General features: G+C 48.6%; 1 protein-coding gene across 1 annotated transcript in view; it reads left to right on the forward strand.

The window, feature by feature from the left end:
* The window catches only part of ALPK2 (alpha kinase 2), a 224640-nt gene that overhangs the window by 197589 nt on the left and 11663 nt on the right, over window positions 1–15388 (forward strand). The window lies entirely within an intron of this gene.

Genomic DNA, 15388 nt, shown 5'->3' on the forward strand with positions numbered 1-15388 from the left:
ACCAATGTCTAAATAATACCACCGTACACTACCTAAACAAGTTCACCATGCACTGCCTAAACAATGCAACCATACAGTCCTAAAAAAATACCACCATACAGAGGCGAAACCAGACTACTCTGCTATGCTTAAATACCACCATGTACTGCCCAAGTAATACCACTATAGAGCACCCAAATAATATTGACAAAAACAGGGGACAGTACCTAAAAGGAATCACTGTACTGTGCCTAAATAATGCCACTATACTGTACCTAAGCAATACCATTATACGTTGCCTAAACAATAGCACCAAGCTGATCTTAAACAATACCGCCTTAGAATGCTTAAACTATACCAACATACAGTACCATCCTGCTGTGTCTAAGAACTACCAACTATACCATGCCTAAACCTAATCATTCAGCTTTGCCTAACTAATACTGTGACGCCCCTGGACCATCAGGTCATCACAGGGTATTGTGCAATCTGCCCTCCCGTGCAATATCCACCTCCTCCTTGGTTCTGGGTCCCCAACTACATGGTGTTGCCTACGACAGCTAATAAAATCCTAGGAACACTCTGCACCACACCCACCAGACACACCAGTGGACGGCCTGAGTGGAATAGGGTCGCCCACTTGAGGGGTTGGTTAAGGGGAGGTCAGGAGTGTCAGGAGTAGGTCAGTAGGAGAGTGAAGTGAAGAGAGAGAGAGGAGGTCAGGAGTCGGGCTCCTTGGAAGCAACTAGGTAGCAGACGGTGGTCTGGGCCTAGTAGGAGCTGGACCCCCGGTCGCAGATCGTGACAAGGGGCACAGAACTGTCGAGGAGGACAGCCGGCCGCCTTGTACCATCACCAAGCTGGGACCAGGTCACGACGGGGTACGTGGACCCTAGGTCAGGGAGTAGCTTCAGGCAACCTGACAATTTACCCGATGATAAAAGAGCCTTCAAGATCCGCTCTCCACCCACTCCAAAATCGGGGTACTAGCGCAACGAGGGGGATAGGACTTTCCACAAAAACGGTCCAGAAAATCCCAAGCGTGAACCCTGAGAGCAAGCTCCCACAGTTAGCCACACTGGGGAGTGGGACCCGACTAGTTCTATACTACCGGGACCAACAAGCAAGTGAACTTGGTGCCAGGAGGAAGGTCACGGATCACCAGGCAGCACCATTAGGGACAGGACCCGAACTAAGCTCCCCTCAGCGGCAGCGGTATCCAGAACTTTGGTTTGAGTGAGTGAGTGAGTACGCAAGTGACTCCTTCACTCCCAACGGAACTCCATCAGCGAGCCCCGGAGCATTCCCCCTACCCGTGGAGGGTTCTAACACCTGGCTGCCCCACTCAATCGCCCCTGGGTACTCCCAACTGCAGCAGTGGTACTCCATATTACCACATACCACGGGTGGCGTCACGAACTCTAAATATAATCCCCTGTAAATACCCCCTTAATTTGAGTGGCCGCACGACCCCCGGGTCCGGACTCCCCTCGAGCCACCGCGGATGCGGATCCGAGCAGCCCGGCTGCTGACACGGGGGCGGCACAATACCACCATGCACCTTCCAAGCACAAATACCAGTCCCCTAAGTGCCCATATACGGGAAGGCACAGAGGGGTCACCACATCCTGGAGACTCGCTATCGTTCTATCGCCATTACCAGTATTGCAATAAGGAGAGTTCAGCTCCTTGCAAAATATCTTGCGTCTTTATTGAGACATCGCTCTTCGCGCTTTCATTATCTTCTCATCCTCCCGTCAGGATGTTATATGCACTTTTACAATCCGAGATGTATCATTCTAAATCTGGAAATCGTGACTCTTCCAACCGTTCATTAATGCGAGTAACATTTCTTACTTCTATAAACGACCAGAGAATTTTCCACAAATCATCCCTGCACATAATGGAGAAGACTTATTAAAAGTTATTCTCGATAACATTCGGGGGATGAATCATCCATGCTGCTTCGGGGGAAGGGGGGGATCTTCTGTTTGGAAATTGCATTAGAGCACAACGATCTAAGGGCGGCTTAGCACGTGCGATGTCGGTGGGGTCAAATCGAAAGTGACGCACATCCGGCGTCACTTTCGACATCGTTGTGTGTAAATCCTAGATGATACGATTAACGAGCGCAAAAGCGTCGTGATCGTATCATCGTTGCAGGCTCCGACTTTTCCATAATTACGCTGCCTCGACAGGTATGATGCTGTTCCTCGTTCCTGCGGCAGCACACATCGCTGTGTATGAAGCCGCAGGAGCGAGGAACATCTCCTTACCTGCCGCCGGCGGCTCTACGGAAGGAAGGAGGTGGGCGGGATGTTTACATCCTGCTCATCTCCGCCCCTCCGCTGCTATTGGCCGCCTGTCATGTGACGTCGCTGTGACGCCGCACGACCCGCCCCCCTTAGGAAGGAGGCCGGTCGCCGGCCAGAGCGACGGTCGCAGGGCAGGTGAGCGCATGTAAAGCTGGCGTAGCGATAATTTTCGCTACGCCAGCTATCACAAGATATCGTACCTGCGACGGGGGCGGGGACTATCGCATGCGACATTGCAGCATCGGCTTGCGATGTCGCAACGTGCAAAGCCCGCATAAGAATGTCTGATAGAAGGTGTCTGTTTCAGGGCAGTAGTTGGGAACCAGAATTGAGCACATCGGCACCCATAGGTGTAATGAGACCCCTATGGGCTCCTGGGCAAAATTTTGCCGACTACCACCAGCAAGTTACTGAGGTTGTCTGACTACATTCGCCATACTGATCATTAATACAAACCACTGTACTAAGACCAATATTACCAGCATATAGTGACCATATAGCATTACATGCCAGCAGGGGCGGATTAATAGGAGGCAGTTTAGAATGTGTGGGCCCCCCAGCCCTGATGTATAACATGACATTTCACATCATCCCCTTTTAATAGATCATGTGATACTTGATTAGTACACAGGTGTGCTGGTGAACAGCTGTAGATGCAAAGTCGCACAGGTACACGGTGCATATTTTTTTCCCTTATGTACATCACTTTACATAATAGAGCAGGGGTGGGAAATTAATTTTCCCGAGGGTCCACATGAAGGACGATGGCTGTTGCGGAGGCTGAAATTAATTCTGCACAATATTAATATTAACATATTAGTTATAAACATTATTTTATATTAATATTAATTGATACACATAATATTGAGCAGAATTAAGTATGCTGACACCTCCTATAGCATTTTATATACAGTATGAGCCCACATACAGCCCCTATATACAGTATGAGCCCACATACAGCCCCTATATACAGTATGAGCCCACACACAGCCCCTATATACAGTATGAGTCCTGACATAGCTCCCTAAATACAGTATGAGCCTACACATAGCTCCCAATATACAGTAGGAGTCCTCACATAGCTCACTATGTACAGTATGAGCCCACATAGCCCCCTATATACAGTACGAGCCCCTACATAGCCCCTATATACAATATGAGCCTCCACATAGCCCCTTTGTATACAGTATGAGGTTTCACATACCTCCCAATATACAGTATGAGCCCCCATATACATTGCTGTATAATGTATGAGCCTCCACATAGCCTCCTATTACAGTATAAGCCCCCGATATAGCTCACTATATACAGTATGAGCCCTCACATCGCCTCTTTACGTACAGGTTGAGCCCACACACGGCCCCCCATATATACAGTATGAGCCAACACATAACCATTATATACAAGATTAGCCCTCACATAGCTCTTACATACAGGATGAGCTCTCATATAGCCCCTATATACAGTATAAGCGCTCAAACAGCCCCATATATCCATATATACAGTGTGAGCCTTTACATAGCCCCTGTATACAGGATAAGCCCTTACATAGCCCCTATATACAAGATGAGTCCTCACATAGTCCCTATATACAGTATGAGTTTTCACATAGCCCCTATATACATAATGAGCCCCCACATAGTTCCTTGTATACAGGATGAGTCCTCATATACCCCCTGTATACAGAAGGAGCCCCCCACATGGCCCTTATATACAGTATGAGAACTCACATAGCCCCTATATACAGAATGAGCCCTTACATACTGTAGCTCCTTACACACAGGATGAGCCCATACACATACTCACCTTCCTCTCGCTCCTCAGGTGCTCTGCTCCTGTTACTGGAGATCCACAATAATTCCTTTTTTATGGCCCCCCTCCCCCACGCACACACAGAATAGTAACATCTCCCTTTTGTAACCCCCATAAAATAATAAGTTCCCTCTTGTGTGCCCGCCATATAATAATACTGCCTCCGTTTTGTGTCTGTCATAGAACATCAATGTCCTCCTTAAATGCCTCTCATAGTATAATAATGTGCTCCTTTTGTGACCCTCACAGAATAATATTGTCCCTTTTTGTGCCCACATGCAATAGTAAAATCCACCTTTTGTGTCCCCATACAATAGTAGCATCCCCTTAAAATAAAAAATATAATTTCAGCCATTGTTTTTAGGGGATTTGTTTTTCATTTTGTTAAAATGAACTGTTAACATGATTCTCCAGGTCAGTATGATACTTGGATAGTTTTTTGAGGTTTTTTTTGAGTATTGTAGTAATGAAAAAAAAAATCACACATTTGTAAAAAAAAAAAAAAATAATAATTAATAAATAAATACAAAAAATGTATTTTTGTAACCATTTTCTGTGATTAGTATTTTTTGTATTTTTTAATTGAGCTTTTCTTTCACATGGTGAGCTGATATTGTTATTGACAAAACATTGGAGTACAAGCAATATTTTGATCACTTTTTTAAAAGAGGTGCGGCTACTGAAAAACATTATCTCTGGCTTTTTGTTGTTTTTGTTTTTTTGCTTGTGTTTACCATATGGCTTAAAGGGGTTTCCCATGAACAAGGTAAATTTTAAAGTTTATTTAAATTAATAGATCTTGGAATAATAATCATTTCCACAATTGGATGTGTTTAAAAAAAATGTTCCTGTGCTGAGATAATGTTATTTATGTGTCCCTGCTGTGTACTGTGTAATGTGTAATGGCCATGTCTGACTGTACAGGGACATGGTCTGATCATACCACAGCTACTGGGTCGCGTCTGATCATACAGAAACACTGTCTATTCATACCATATCTCCTAGGTCGTGTCTGGCCGTACAGGGACACGGTCTAATCATACCACATCTCCTAGGTCGTGTCTGGCCGTACAGGGACACGGTCTAATCATACCGCATCTCCTAGGCAGGGGAGGACGTGTGACGCCCTGGCCTAGCCAGGTGGTCACAGACACACCACCATACACCCTCTTCTCTGGACAGGTCACACCAGTCACACATTAAACCCTTGTTGCCACCCTCCAGGGTTGATGTTCACACTAGGTGGGGCGGAGTCAGGAGGTTGGCCCCACTCACCGAGGAGTACACAGGCTGGAGGCGGGAAAAACACGCAGTTGAGTTCAGAGAGTCCAGTGGTGGACAGTTGAGTGAGAGGAGCAAAACTGGTGGTGTCTGGGTTTGAGCCCAGGCACTTCCAGCAAGGTAGGCACACGGTGGTGGCCGTCTGCAGGAGTTGGCGAAGGTCAGCGGAACCGTAGGACCAGGGTCGGGTGGTGGCCCACCATTACCGAACCGGGGAGCCGAATGGAGCCAAGCACCAGGCAGGGTACTCAAACCCCGACTAGGCTCGAAGCCAACCTTTAGTCAAATTTACTGATTGCGGTCTGGACCTCAGGAGTTCATTCCCACCCAAGTCCCGAGTGAAGGCAAAAGCCCAACTATTCCGGATAAGTGCCACCGCCAAGGGCCAGAGATCCACAGGGCCAGCGTCTGCGGGCAAAAGGGCTCCTCCGGCACGTATACGTCGGGGAGCGGACTACCGGTGCCCAGGCATTGGAGTCAAGATACAAAACACAGGTGCAGGGAAATGACAGCCACCATCAAACCATCCAGGGAGAACACCGCAGCCGGCTGCGGGCCCCATCCATCCATCCATCCAGCCGTTTGGTTTACCAGAGACTCTGTCCATCTGTGTCTGAGTGAGTACACCTGTGCCATCCAGCACCGCGCTGCGCTGCACCGCACCGCAACCCTGCACCTTACCAAAACCCATCCTGCGGAACTCTCCTCCCTCCTACCGGGCCCCGGGACCACCAGCCCCTACCCACGGAGAAGTTAACACCTAGCTGCTCCCCGCCATCGCTCCCGGGAACCCCGTCACCAGCAGCGGTGGTGCCCACCATCACCACAACCCGTGGGTGGCGTCACGAACGCTATCTATCCCAAAAATCAAATTCCTCCCCCTTTTCACTCGTGGGCGAGGAGCACTGCTCGAGCCCCGGGTCCGGCCCGCTCGAGCCACCGAGGAGAAGGCACCGGATTCCAGCGCGATCTCCCCGAGCAGCCCCCGCGACGGGGAAAGCTGGCCCCCGACAGACGCAAAAGAGAGTACACAAAAATAACAGCACAGGATCGCAAATAATTATTTTTATGAGGTATAATAATTTTTAAAAACAGATGGTGAAATGCTTTACCCCAAAAAAAGAATCAGATACAATCCCATGCTGTAGTATCTGTGTAGTTTTTTACTTCCTCCCCTCTCCAGGAGCTCTGGTATGATCAGACCATGTCCCTGTACGGTCCGACACAGCCATTACACAGTTACACAGCAGGGACACGTATATAAGATTATCTCAGCACAGAAACATTTTTTTTAAACACATCCAATTGTGGAAATTATTATTATTTTAAGATCTATTGATTTAATTCAACTTTGAAATTCACTTTTTTTGTGGGAAAAACCCTTTAAATAATATGTGTAGATAGATCAGACTTTTATTGACCAAACGGTGCAAATTTTTTTAATGAAACCCAATTGCAAAAAATATATATTTTTAACCTCAAATACATTGTAAGAAAACAAAATATCCCAAAAAGAATAAAATTGAATGCAGTAAGCGCCCCCTAGTGGTGTCTGTAAATATTTAACTCAATGCAGGTGAGCTATGTAAAAGAAAAAAACAAGCTTCATCCCCAACATATAAGATATGGATAAGAGCAGAAAATTGCCCGTTATTAAAGACATAATCTCCCCCTTTAAAACTTAGATGATCCCCAAAATGCAAGATACGGATTATGGTCCATTTTTTGCGCTCGGTGGGTATGAAACATTCAGGGACATTTGCTCCCATTGTGATTCCCAGCTGTGCAATCGCTCCAGAGAAATGTTCCGATCTCCTATTCCTGAGCTGTGATGATGTCTGATGAGCGACGGCTGATAATTAGCACAGAAGCAGTAAACCGTAATGGTATTTATTCTCAGGCCTCGTAGCTGGAGCCAGATAATCTGTTTGTTGCCCAATTAAACCCCTCTTTTCTACAATCCCGTCCTCCGCTCGCTGCCATCTGAGACCTTATAAATTCTGTTCCACACAATTACGTTCTGAGCATAAGCAGGAGCTGGCAGCCTGACGACACATTTACCAACATATTACCCCAAAATCACGAAACATTGAAGATATACACCTGTTCCTCCTGGAAATCTCAACCTTACCCCCACCCCACCACCCAAAATGGCCAGAAATGCACCTACTTACATATACTGTATAATACATTTTCTGACCTGTATAGATCTGTGGCGCCCTGGACTAGCCAGGTCGTCACAGGTACTGCAACAAAACACCCCACACCCTGAGATAGGCACACCAGTCACACACAAATCCTTGTTGCCTCCCTCCAGGGGCTGATGTCCACACCAGGTGGGGTGGAGCCAGGTGGTTGGCCCCACCCACTGAGGAGTTCACAGTCCTGGAGGCGGGAAAGGAAGTCAGAACAGCTAGGGAGTGTGAAGGAGAAGTGAAGTGGTAGTAGAGGAGCAGACTGATCGTGTCCGGGTACGTGGCCCGAGCACCGAGAGCAAGGTTGGCAGACGGTGGTGGCTGTCTGCAGGAGAGGTCGATCGACGCGGAACCGTAGGACCGGGGACGGGCGGTGGCCCGCTGGTACCAAACCGGGGAGCGAAGAGAAGCCAGCACAAACCGGTAGGGCCTGCAGACCCCGACCAGGCTTGGAGGTGCCGTTAAACAGGTCAAATCCGTTAGCGACCGGAACCTCCGGGGTTTCCTCGCAGCAAAGACCCGATTAAAGGCAACCGTCCAAACAGAAAAAGGGAAATACAGCTACCGCCACAGCTAGAGTTCCCAGGGCCAGAGTCTGCGGGCAAAAGGGGCTCCTCCGGCACATATCCAAGCTGGGGAGTGGGTTACCGGTGGGAAGCCATCAGGACCGAAGATACACAACAGGTGCAGGGAAAGGAAGCCACTACCAACCTTCCGGGAGTAACCACAGCAGCCGGCTGCGGGACCCGTCCATCGTTTGTTTTACCGGAGACTCTGCATCCATTCTTGGCTGAGTGAGTACCACCGTGCCGTCCGGCACCGCGCTGCCCCCGCGACCCTGCACTTCGCCAACCCTGCCTCCCCGACACCTCACCGGGCCCCAGGACCACCAAATCCCCCTACCCACGGAGGGGAGAGAAACATCTCGGCTGCTCCCTGTCATCGCTCCCGGGGTCCCCGTCCAGAGCAGCGGTGGTGTCCCAATCTCACCACAAACTGTGGGTGGCGTCACGGACCAAATCCCCAAACCAAGCAACCACCCCCTTTCACTCACGGGCGAGGAGCGCCGCTCGAGTCCCTGGATCCAGCCCAACGCTCGAGCCACCGAGCAGCAGCAGCGGCAGCGCCGGACCCGAGCGTGGTGAGCGCGGCTCCCTCCCGCCCGCGACAAACTACTCTGATCCCTAGTTTCCTAAACATACAGTATATTAACCCATTAATTGCACTGCCAAGTTTCGTTTTTGCTCTTTAGTTACTTCAAAGACTTGTAGTTCACTTTACCATATAATGTCACTTGTGGGTGCCACGATGAGAAAAAAAAATGCAATTCCACCATTGTTTTAGGTTTGGCCCGGAATTTGCCCAATTAAAAAACTCCATAAGGCTGTGTACACACAGTGAGTTTTTAGATGCGGGTATTTTGGTGCAGATTTGTTAGAAAACTGAGAATTCATGTGTGACGCCCTCGCCTATCAGGTCGTCACAGGGTATTGTGCAATCTGCCCTTCTGTGCAGTATACAGCTCCTCCTTGGTTATGGGTCCCCAACTAATGGTGTTGCCAACAGCAGCTAATTCCTGGGAACACTCTGCACCACACCCACCAGACACACCAGTGGACGGTCTGAGTGGAATAGCTGGTGAATGGCTGATTAGGGGAGGTCAGGAGTGTCAGGAGTCAGTGAGTCGTAGTCAGTGAGAGGACATGAGAGGAGGTCAGGAGCCGGGCTCCTTGGAAGTAACTAGGTAGCAGACAGTGGTCTGGGCCTAGTAGGAGCTGGACCCCAGTCACAGGGGATTGTGACAAGGGGCACGGAATTGTCGAGGAAGACAGCCGGCGGCCTTGTACCATCACTGGGCTGGGACCAGGGCACGACGGGATACATGGACCCTAGGTCAGGGAGTAGCTTCAGGCAACCTGACAATTGACCCAACGAGAACGGAGCCTTCAAGAACCGCTCTCCACCCGCTCCAAAATCGGGGTACTAGCGCAACAAGGGGCATAGGACTTTCCACTAAAACGGTCCAGGAAATCCTAAGCGTGAACCCTGAGAGCAAGCCCCCTCGGTTAGCCATACTGGGGAGCGGGACCCGACTAGTTTCAAGCTAAAGGGACCAACTAACAAGAGAACAAAGTGCCAAGGGAAAGGTCACAGATCATCAGGCAACACCAGTGGGGACGGGACCCAAACTAGCTCCCCTCGGCGGCAGCAGTGTCCAGACTTTGGTTTACCTGTGGAGGTCGCCTGAGTTATAGCTTGTTTGTTCAAACGTAATAAGAATATCTGTGTATATAAATAATCAAAATGTAGATGTAGTTGCATAATTATCTGTCTGTCTATGTAGCCATCGCATGGAGCCATAGTATAATTCAAAGCTGTATATTGAAAAAAGTTAGCCAAAGTATAAATGAACAAAGGAGATATTCATTAGGTTAATTGGGAGCCTTATCAGTGAAATTCACAGGAGAAGGAATGTAGTATTTGTAGGATGAGGCGGGTGATCCCATACTCCCATGTATCATTTCTACAGAAACTCATCGTCGCTTACTGTCTTCAAAGACAGGGTATTGATCCAGGGAACTAGTCTAATTGCCGGATGTGGAGTCAGGAAGGAAATTTTTTCCCCATTGGAACTTGTTTGCCACATTGGGGTTTTTTTGCCTTCCTCTGGATCAACATGTTAGGCTACGGGTTGAACTAGATGGACTTAGAGTCTCCCTTCAACCTTAAAAACTATGATACTATGATACTAACTATGAAAGTGTATTATTTGGGATGATGTATGATCTCATGCATTCTCCCAATGCTGCCCATACGCACTCCCACCTAATTATTCTTTATCAGTATGTGTGAGCAAATGGAAAAGTTTTTGTAAATATCTTTCAGGCTGAAGTGATGTGTTTAATGCTGGAACAATAGAATACATGAGTCAGTTGATGACGCTGGCTGAAAAGAGAGTATGTCTGTGTTCTTTGTCTTATATACATTGATATATGTTGGCACTGATATACAGCTAATACGGCACCGTCTCTGGATATCCCAAACGAGGACTCCATTAGCAGTCTTCAACCAAATTCCTCCCTTGACATACTAAGTTGTCGGTGTCAGCTTTATGGACTGAGTGAGTACACAAGTGACCCTTACATCCCCAATGGCACTCCCAAACACCATCACCGAGTCCTGGGGCATCCCCCCTACCTGTGGAGGGGTTAAACACCTAGCTTCCCACTCCAATGCCACCGGGTACTCCCAGCTGCAGCGGTGATACTCCACCTTACCACACACCACGGGTGTCGTCACGAACTTTAAAGACGCAATCCCCTGTAAATACCCCCTTTTTATTTGAGTGGCTGCACAACTCCGACCCCCGGGTCCGGACGCCCCTCTAGCCACCGCGGGTCTGGATCCGAGCAGCCTGGCTGCTGACGCGGGGGCGGCACACATGCAAATCCTTATGCCAGCAAAGTCCACGAGAATCCTGAAGTTTTATGCACATGTTGCTTTTTTTCCCTTTCAGATTTGGTGCAGAAATAAATCTGCAGCATGTCAATTCTTTCAGCATTTTTGCAGCGTTTTTCCACTCCAGATTGCATAGAAAACACATGCATAAAAAAACACATCAAAAACGTGGAAAAAATGTAGATCTGCCAAGAGATACAGATTTGATGCAGACATTTCTGCGAGCAGTGAGGACCGCAGGTGTCTGTACTGGGAGCAGTGGGGACCGCAAGGATCTGTACTGGGAGCAGTGGGGACCGCAGGTATCTGTACTGGGAGCAGTGGAGACCACAGAGATCTGTACTGGGAGCAGTAGGGACCGCAGGGATCTGTACTGGAGCAGTGGGGACCGCAGGGATCTGTACTGGGAACAGTGGGGACCGCAGGGATCTGTACTGGGAGCAGTGGGGACCGCAGGGATCTGTACTGGGAGCAGTGGGGACCGCAGGGATCTGTACTAGGACCAATTATTTTTAATCTCTTGATTAATGACCTTGTGGATGGGATTGATAGTAAAGTGTCAGTCTTTGCCGATGACACCAAACTATGTATGATATTAAAAACTGACCTTGATTGTACAATATTAAAGATCTGGATAAGATGTCAGAATGGGCAGATACTTGGCAAATGAGATTTAATGTTGATAACTGTAAAGTAATGCACCTAGGACGGAGTAATCCTATAGCTGCATATACATTAAATGGGAGGACACTCAGGACTACAGAACAGGAGAAGGACTTGGGTATTCTCATTACAAATAAGCTGAGCAGCTACACTCAATGTCAGGCAGCAGCTGCTAAAGCAAACAAGATTTTAGGGTGTATAAAAAGAGAGATTAGATCTCGTGATCCCAACGTATTGTTACCCCTCTATAAACCACATCTAGAATATAGGATCCAGTTTTGGGCTCCACATTTTAAAAAGGATATTCAGAAGTTAAGGGGGTGTCACACGGTACAATATATCGGGCGATATGTCGTCAGGGTCACGGAATTCGTGACGCACATCTGGCATCGTTAGAGATTGTCGTACCGTGTGACACGTCCGAACGACAGTTAACGAGCTAAAATACTCACCTTATCGTTGCCCGTTGACACGTCGTTCATTTCCATAATGTCGTTCCTCCTTCTGTGCGCCAGTTGTTTGTCGTTCCCGAGGCAGCACACATCGCTACGTGTGACACCCCGGGAACGACGAACTACAGCTTACCTGCGTCCTGCCGACAATGAGGAAGGAAGGAGGTGGGCGGGATGTTACGTCCCACTCATCTCCGCCCCTCTGCTTCTATTGGGCGGCCTCTGTGTGACGTCGCTGTGATGCCAAATGTCCCTCTCCCTTCAGGAAGAGGATGTTCGCCGCCCACAGCGATGTCGTTAAGGAGGTAAGTACGTGTGACGGGGGTTTAACGACTTTGTGCGACACGGGCAATGAATTGCCCGTGACGCACAAACAACGAGGGCGGGTGCGATCGCTCATGCGATTGCACGATATATCGTCCCATGTAACGCCGGCCTTAGTGTCAGTTGAAAGGCGGAAACTAGATTATTACAAGGAATGGAGGCCTCACATATGATGAGAGGTTGGAAAAGTTAGATTTGTTTAGCTTAAAAAAAAGACGTCTCAGAGGAGATCTCATTTATATGTATAAATACATGTGTGGTCAATATAAAGGACTGGCACATGACTTATTCATTCCAAAGACAATACTAAGGACCAGGGGGCACTCACTGCGAGTGGAAGAAAAGCGATTCCGGCAGCTAAATAGGAAAGGGTTCTTTACAGTTAGAGCAGTCAGACTGTGGAATGCCGACCACAAGAGGTAGTAATGGCAGATACTATAACAGCTTTATATCAGGGCTGGATGATTTCCTCAGTACACAACATTGTGGGTTATAAATGATTTAGTGACAAAATATATAATTGGTGGAGGAAGGATGAACTAGATGGACCGGGGGCTATTTTCAACCTAAGTAACTATGTAACATCTATCCTAAAAGTATCCATAAAGTGAACACAGTGCACAGCAATGTGAAAGCACCACTGCTGTGCACATGTTCCGTCTGATGTCACTGCTTTTAACCACTTCAGTGTTTGGTGTTTTGGTGGCCAACGTCTAAATAGCCCCATGGTCATGTTAAGGACGGGACACAAGCGATCCCTTTTCGATCTGACAGCTGTTTCAAATCGTAATGTCATGAGTGCACTTCGAGACTAAGGGCGGCTTTGCACACTACGACATCGCAGGTGCGATGTCGGTGGGGTCAAATTGAAAGTGACGCACATCCGGCATCGCATGCGATATCGTAGTGTGTAAAGCCTTGATGATAATGATTAACGAACGCAAAAGCGTCGTAATCGTATCATCGGTGCAGCGTCGGCGTAATTCATAATTACGCTGACGCGGCGGTCCGATGTTGTTCCTCGCTCCTGCGGCAGCACACATCGCTGTGTGTGAAGCCGCAGGAGCGAGGAACATCTCCTACCGGCGTCACTGCGGCTTCCGTAGGATATGCGGAAGGAAGGAGCTGGGCAGGATGTTTACATCCTGCTCATCTCCGCCCCTCCGCTCCAATTGGCCGCCTGCCGTGTAACGTCGCTGTGACGCCGCACGACCCGCCCCCTTAGGAAGGAGGCGGGTCGCCGGCCAGAGCGACGGTCTTAGGGCAGGTGAGTGCGTGTGAAGCTGGCGTAGCAATAGCTGGCGTAGCGAAAACTATCACACGATATCGTACCTGCGACGGGGGCGGGCACTATCGCGTGCGACATCGCAGCATCGGCCTGCGATGTCGCAACGTGCAAAGCCAGCCTACATAACGGACAACGAGTCAGTTACATCTATCTCCATGACTGGCATTGACCAAGTGGTCCTTTATTGTTTAAAACTTTCCACAGCTCTTCAGAAGTGAAGGGCGTGGACAAAATACAGTCCAATCAAATATCGTGGGTCGGGGCTTCATGACGTATAGAAAACTGCATATCCTCTCTTTGATTGGACAGTCCAGACTCCAGGAATTTCTTTTATAACCTCGGGTGTAGACAGGAAATGGCAGCCATCTTTACAATTACATGTGCTGGTATATACTGTGTCTAAGGAAAATACACTGAATATGCAATATACATATATGCGTGTTAGTAAGGAACAAAAGCATACATAAACATGTGTGTTAGTTTACATTTACCAAACTATATACCTGAGCCTATGAAATGGCTGAATTAAGTATTTTTGTATACTCAATTCTTATCCTCAACAGTCACGTCATTTTTTGGGGTTTTCATTGTACAGTAAAAATTACCTATTAACATTATTCTCCGCCAGTACATTACACCAATCAGGAACTTTTATATGGGTTTTTTTGTAGGACTCTAGTGGCTTAAAAAGAATTTCTAAACTTGAAAAAAAAAATAATATTAATTATAAAAAAGTTTCATTTTTTACTCCATCTCCAGAGATCTGTATGTGACGCCCTGGGCAAGCCAGGGGTCACAGGTCATGACACCACCACACACCCCACATTCCCTGCAGGAACACCAAGGTCAGAACACAAAACCCTTGTTGCCTTCCTCCAGGGGCTGATGTCCACACCAGGGGGTGGGCCAGGCGGTTGGCTCCGCCCACCGAGGAGTTCACAGTCCTGGAGGCGGGAAAACTAGGCAGATGAGTTTTAGAGTTGAAGTGAAGTGGTAGAGGAGCAAGAGAGAGGCGTTAAGGTGGAAGAGAAAGTGACAGTTAAGAGCCTGAAGTTGGTCCGGGTGTGTGCCCCGGACTGAGACAGCAAGGTTGGCAGACGGTGGTGACCGTTTGCAGGAGAGGCTGATCGGAGGTTGCCGAAAGGACCGTGGACGGGTGGTGGCCCGGCGGTACCGGAGCGGTATACGAAGAGAAGCCAGCACCATTGGCAGGGGCCTTTCGGATCCCGGCAAGGCTAGGAGTCGCCGTGAATTTGCCAAATCCGTCAGTGAAGGGGACCTCCTGGGTCTCCCAACAGCCAAAGTCCCGATTGAAGGCAACCGTCCAACCATATTGGAGAAACACCGCCACCGCCAGGGCACCAGTTTCTCAGGGCCAGCGCCTGCGGGCAAAAGAGGGGCTCCTCCGGCTCATATCCAAGCTGGGGAGCGGGTTACCGGTGGGAATCCATCGCTACCAACAACCGTATTTAGGTGCAGGAAAGAGACAGTCACCGCTAACTTGCAGGGAACATCAACACCGCAGCCATCCGAGGGAGCCGTCCAACCAGCCGCTTGTTTACCGTGAACTGTGTCATCATCCTTGGGCTGAGTGAGTACCTCCGTGCCGTGCAGCACAGC

The sequence above is a fragment of the Anomaloglossus baeobatrachus genome, chromosome 1 (genome assembly GCF_048569485.1).
Source record: "Anomaloglossus baeobatrachus isolate aAnoBae1 chromosome 1, aAnoBae1.hap1, whole genome shotgun sequence".
NCBI lineage: Eukaryota > Metazoa > Chordata > Amphibia > Anura > Aromobatidae > Anomaloglossus > Anomaloglossus baeobatrachus.